Raw genomic sequence first — 7088 nt, 5'->3', positions numbered from 1 at the left:
ACGAAAATCTATCTTCTGCTAGAGGAAAGTAGGGGAGAAGGGGATAAGTTTGGTGGGGGTATGATAGAAGGGAGGGCAAAGGGGAGGAGGGAGTAATTAAAAATAAACATATTAGGGGAAGGAGGAGTTCTAAAGACAGAATAGAATAAATAGGGTGCAGGATAGGATGGAAAGAAATATATTTACTTTCACAATGTGACTATTGTGGAAGTCTTCAGCAAAACTGCACATAAATAGGCTATACTGAATGGCTTGCCTTCTCAGTGGAGGATGGGCGGGGAGGGAGGAATGACTAGAATTCGAATCTCAAAGTTTAAGGAATGAATGTTGAAAATTGTTTTTTCGTGCAATAGGTAAATGAGAATAATTTGTTCCAACAACCATGAAGGCTGGAAGAAAATTATTTGCAGGCCATTCACTACACCCTGGGCCATCAACATCCTAACTTTTGTCCTGCTACTGGACTTTTATGACAAATTCAATTCACAGGAAATTTACAGGATATCTTCTGATGATACCCTTTGTCCTTTGAAATTAAAGGTCATGCAACAACAATAGTACTTTGTTGGTTTACTCTTTGTTTCTAAAGATAAAGTAATAACGGGCAGTTGAAGTAACTCTTAATTCTTCTCATTAAAATGTCTACTAATTGAGATTGTCTTACTTTTGCCAGGGATGGTTCAAATTAGGTATTGTTAGACCAATAAGAAGGAAGACACACTTTGGTTTAAAAAACTCTGTCAGTACTCACTTGAGGACATTGGTCATGGAGAGAGGTCATTGATCCATCATATTGGTTACTAGTAAGCTAGATTAAAAAAAATTGATCTTGCTTACATTGCTGACCTACTGAGGAGGCCAATATGAACCATTTTATTTGTTCTGTGGTGACTGTAAGAAACTATAATCTTTCCCTGGAGAAAATCATGCCTCAGTTTTCCTCAGTGTCATTTTACTTGTCACATGATAGAGAAACTGAGACCCAGATATCATGGTCCCACAGACGCAGTCTCATGGATGCATGGTCATACAGAACCAAAGTCCAAACCCAGGTCCTTTGAATCCAAATCCCACAGTGCTCCTTCCATTATAACCTGCTACGTACTTCGCTTTCATCTTACAGATTAGGAAACAAAATCTCTGACAGGTTAAGTAGCTTGCCGAAAGTCACAAAATTAGTAAGTAGTCCAGTTAGGATTTGAAGCCACATCATTTAACTTCAAGTCTGGTGATCATCTCATTAAGAAACTATAACCTTGTTATGGGTGCATATAGGTAGGTAAATAAGTTAGGTGGATAAGAAAAATTTATACATACACATAATATACATATATACAGACACATAGATGTACATATACATATATACATATTCATATACACATATATAGCTAAATAAATATATACACAAACTCTACATGTATATAGGTATGTGTATGTATACACACATATTTGTATAGTCAACTGTGAAATAGTAAGTTCTGAAACCATTTTCAATTTTCAGAAGCCTAATTCTAGGAATAAGAAATTGGCATGGGCATACAAAGTTGATCAAATTGTCAAGCACATCATGTAACTTTTGTATTTTCAAGTATTACTTTCAAATAAACTACAATAAGTGAGGTCAGGGGAAGGTCATTATTATTATAAAAACAAATTTGTTAAACATGTTCCCATGCATAGTGCATGGGAGTGCATAGTGCGTAGTGCATGCATAGTTCTGAAAATGAAATTTTGATCCATATCTTCCTACTCCAGTTTCATAGACCACCATCCCTATCACTCTAAAACATTATATCTCCTTGAAGAAATAACCTTAGAGCTATGATTCTAGTTGTATATCAATTTCAATTGTTCTATTTAGTGAAAATGTGGAATACTTATGTACATACATACACATGTCATTTATTTGATCTTCCTACATGATTATAACTTTGTTAGAAAATCTTGACTTTCAAATATGTAAGTGATAAAGATATTCACCACACTTACAAATCATAGTGACCACATACTACTTTACAAATGTGGTGGATCTCTCTTTTTGTCATCCTTGTAGATGGGGATGAACCTGTTTTTATTTTTTGATTGGAGTTTAAATTATGGGAAAACCTCAGAAAGAAATGTCTTTCCTTAGAGAAAGAGCAATAGCAATTTCTTCATGCTCTTTCACTTAAATGTATAATGGAAATTTAGCAAAGAGCATTGTTTGTAGCACTCACATTTCATATAAACGCACTCCTTAAAAGTTGTGGATACTTGTGGCAGGCATATTTATCCCATGGGATATTTCTTTTCACTATATATTTCCTTCATTCCTGCTCGCCTTCCCTTAATGATTACTTTAAAAAATAAGTAACAGTTGTTTTTTTGGCTTTATATGACTAATACTGCAATTTATAAACCCATTTTCCTTGCTCAAAAATAACAAAGACGATTAGTTAAGCAAAGCCAGCAGACAAAATGACTATATCTGTCAGTGTATTCTGATTCCATAGACTCTCAGCTACCTCTCTATCCCGAGATGGTCTCTCAACCTCTCAAATCATTTGAAAAAAAAAGAAGAATCAATTCTTTTCCATTTATGCCTCTAATAATGCACATCAGGTATTCTTCAGCTTCAATATTTTGTGTGCAACAACTAAATTTGACGCTTACTTTCAACTTTGCCCTCAACTCATGGCAGGAATAAACTTATTACCTTACTCCAAAGGATAGATTTTCTTTCATGGTATCTATTTGGCCTCATATTTAGGGTGATTTGAATAGCCTTCTACCATGAGGGTTATGATTTAGGCCTCCTCTAAAATTATATACTGCGTTTGACTTATCTTCCATTAAAGCATTTTAGTATCACACTATGTACAAAGTGCTGCTACTCAGAGTTTCAGACAATGGTAACTCATGGGATGTGAATCAAATCCCTTCTAACATCCACCCTGACTTTAAAAAAGGTCCTCAGTGCTTATTGTTTATTTTCTCTTCCTCATGTATATTCTCACATACACCTTTTCCAGAAATAAGCATTTTCTGCAACCTTAAACAATTCTTTTAAAAATGAAAATAAAAATGGTTGTAAAAAAGCAATGTGGTAATGGTAATAGATAAATGTACTTCAGACTCTCCCTTACCTATGAAATCATCTCCCAGAAACAACAAAATAAGAGGAAGTAAAAGTGAAATGGTGTTACACTCACTTCATACATTTACATACTGTGTATCTCTATTTTCCTTACATGCTTTAAGATGGCCTGAGAGGAAGAGAACAAGTTCCTGTGAGGAAATGTCTTCTGTTCAATTTTGAAACTTTTAAAATGAAATTTCCTCCTTTACAGTCACACTAAATTAATGAAGTTTCTTTCTTTTAATAGAAGATAATATTTTTTTTTAATTGCAGGAGGGAAAAGGGACAACCTACTTTTGTAGTAGTCATTTGAAAAGTTAAATGAGAGAGTTATGCCAACACATATTTTCTTTTAAAAAAAATCATTTGATGTGGGAAAATACCCCCTTCTCATCATAAAAATCCCTGATGCATACTGTGCTTTACCTCCTGTAAGGTTATATCAGCATATGTCAGCTCCTCCATCCCCAAACTGAGTTACTGTAATTCTTCATAATTAAAAATCAGTTTGCAGAAAAAATACCATATGTGATGACAGCATAGTGGAATGAATCCCATAGAGTCCTTGAGACATCTCTGAAATCAGGTCCAGAATCACACATCCATATAAAAGTGACAATTTACCCTAAAAATTCCAGTTTTTAATCCATTTTTAAAAAGATTTCCTGATTAGTCTATACAGATTAAAACCAAGGGACATTTCCCTCTCTTCTTCCTTCTTTCTTTTACCTTCTTTCTGTCTTGCCTTCTCCCATTCTCTTTCCTTCTTCCTTCTTCAGTTACTCTCCTTCTGTTTCCTTTTTCCATTCCCTTTGGGAAAAATCACAAAACATAGAGTCAGAAAGTTATGTGTTCATCCAAGGTGGCAGAATGAGAGCATGGACTCACTTTCACTTTACCACAAATTTCTTCAGATACCTCTGAAAGGAAAATCTGAACAAATATTAAAGAGGCAGAATCCACTAGGAGACAGTGTATGTGTCCTACACAGTGTGTGATTTCCTACCCAGAAAAGCCCAGAAGGTCAGAGGGAAGAATCTGTTATATGGGGCTGGTGGAGCGCAGAGCACAAAGGCTGCACCAGTGCAGACTCCACCATAGCAGAGCAGACAGGACCACTTGGGCATAATGAAATGGAAGCCACAGTGCAGATTCTCAATATCATTAGAGGACTGGAGTCCAGCAAAACTGCGAGGGAAGCACAGGACTCCCGGTAACAGCAGCAACCACTGTTGAGACAATCAGCCCACAAACTAAAAGTTTGAAAGTCATGTACTTGAAATTCCAGGAGCCAAAATGACAGAATAAGCTGTAAGTGCTCTCACTCTCCCTTTGTTGGCCTTAAAAAGCCCAGAGAATACTGCCCCAGGAAAAATCCTAGAATGGTGGGATCAGCAGAATGGGTAAATAGTCCCTCAGCCTGGGGGGCTAGGAAGATCATCAAGGAGAGTACCTCTTGCTGTGGTTGAAGGGGACCAGTGAAGGACTGGAGCTGTCCCAGACAGCCTGTCCTCAGTGAACCAGGAGGAGATTCTAAGCCCCAGGGGGGTAAAGAATTTAAGCACCAACACCAGGACCCCAGGTGTGCCTTAGCACAATCAGGGGAATTGGGCACACATTGGAGAGGTCGGGGTTCACCAGCCACTAAGCATGCCTGTACTCTAGTTCAGGGGAGGAGGAGACTTCTTGTCGACAGATCACCCATTCCCCACCCCTCCCACAGTTAGCTTCAGTATATTCCCAGGAAAACTCAGAAAGACTTCACTTGACATTGACCTTGGCAAACACCAGCCAGTTCAGCACCAGGCAAACTGCAGCATTCTTGCTTCTAGCTGAAAGAACCAGAGGCCACAACACACAAAGCCTCAAGTTCTCAGCACAAGAAAACATGAGACAAAGCACCATGTGCCCCAGAAGCAGAGATCCATTTTAAAAAGCCAAGAAAAAGGCAACCACCATGAGCAACAAGCAAAGCTGAAAAGCAAAGATCATAAAATCTTACTGTGGGGACAAACACCAAACTACAAATTTAGAAACCAACCACATGGAAACTGAACTCACATCTAAAACCGCAAAAGAGAATAAAAACTAGTCTTAAGTACAAAGAGCATTCTTGGAAGACATCAAGAAGAATTTTGAAAGCCAAATTATAGAGGTAGAATAAAAATTGGCAAATGATTTTAAAAATGCAATTGACAAAATTTAAAAAAAAGAATTCACTGAAGAGAAGAGGACCTTCAGAAGGAAAATAGGATAAATGGATAAGGAAGCACAAAACCTACCTAGGAAAATAACACAAATGGGAAAGGAAGTAGAAAACCTAAGTAGAAAAAGTAAGTCTTTAGAAGAAACAATTGGAAAAATGGGAAAGGAGGTACAAAAGTTAGCTGAAGAAAACAATTTACTAAAAATTAGAATTGGGCAAGTCAATCAAATGAAATGTACATATAAAATACCTCCTTGGAAAAACAGCTGACCTGGAAAATAGACCTAGGAGAAAACAGGTAAGAAATTTCTACCAGAAAACCATGATAAAAAATAAAAAGCCTCGACAATATGTTCCAAGATATCATAAGGGAAACTGTCCTGAGGTTGCAGATATAGAAGGCAAAATAGTAATCTAAAGAATCCACTGTTCATGTCTTGAAAGAGATCCCAAATCGGAAACACCAAAGAATAGTGTTGTCAAATTCCAGAACTATCAAGTAAAGGAGAAAGTATTGCAGGCAGCCAGAAAGAAACAATTCAAATATTGATGAACTATTGAGGAAGAAAACGAAGGATCAATTATGCAGCAAACCTGAGCGTACTATTTCATGAAAGGAAATGGACATTCAATGAAATAAGGGATCTTCACACCTTCCTGATGAACACTGAAGAGCTCAATAGAAATTTTGATCTTCAAATAAGAGACACAAGAAAGACATAAAAAGGTAAACAGGGGAAAATGTTTATATCCATATAGAGGAGGATAATATTTTTTAGTCTTTAGAATTGTGTATTTATTATGACATTTAAAAGGAGTATACATAGATAGAAGGAGTGGGTATAAATTAACTGACATGGTGATAAAAATATGATTAAAGGATGCAAAGGAATTGTAACAGGAGAAGAGAAAAGGAGGAGAAGGCACAAAAACATATTGTAGTTGAAGGAAAGAGAGAATGGAAATGAGCAATGTTTGAGATTTACTCTCATCTGATTTGGTTCAAGGAGGTTATCTGTAACCTCAGGACAGTTTTCCCTTATGATATCTTGGAATATATTGTCGAGGTTTTTAAAATTTTTTTATCATGACTTTCTGGTAGAAATTTCTTACTTGTTCTCTTCTGGGTCTATTTTCCAGGTCAGTTGTTTTTCCAAGGAGGTATTTTACATTTTTGGTTCAAGTTAAACCAAGGATTTGGTTCCACAAACTCAGTTAAGTATAGAAATCTAACTTGCCCTGTAAGCATTAGGTGGGGAATGAGAAAAGAGGAGAGAGGAGAGTTTAAAGACTGGGGAAAAAGTAGTAAGAAAAAAGGAGAATAAAAGGGAGGGGGATTGATAGAAGGGAGGCAAGACAGAGGGAGGCAGTGGTAGAAAATAAAACTATTGTGGAAGAGAAGGAAGAAATAAAACATAAACTGAGGGAAATAGGATGGAGAGAAAGACATAGATAGTAACCATGAATATAAATATGAATAGGATGAACTAACTCTCCCAAAAAATGAAAGGGGAGAGCAAAATGGATTAAAATCCATTATCCTGGGCGTAGAGACAAGATAGCAGAGTAGAAAGACTCACGTACTCTAGCTTTTCCCTTGCAACCCGTAAAATACTTGTAAAAGATGACTCTCAACAAATTGTAGCGCAACAAAAGCCACAGAACAACAGAGTGAAAGAGATGTGCAGCCAAAAGTAACCTGGAATGCCAACAGGAATGGTCTATCCCAGAGGACACTGAGGGGAGCAGAGCCCAGCCCTGGTC

The sequence above is a fragment of the Notamacropus eugenii genome, chromosome 7 (assembly GCF_028372415.1).
Source record: "Notamacropus eugenii isolate mMacEug1 chromosome 7, mMacEug1.pri_v2, whole genome shotgun sequence".
Taxonomy (NCBI): domain Eukaryota; kingdom Metazoa; phylum Chordata; class Mammalia; order Diprotodontia; family Macropodidae; genus Notamacropus; species Notamacropus eugenii.
Note: the sequence above shows the minus strand (reverse complement) of the source record.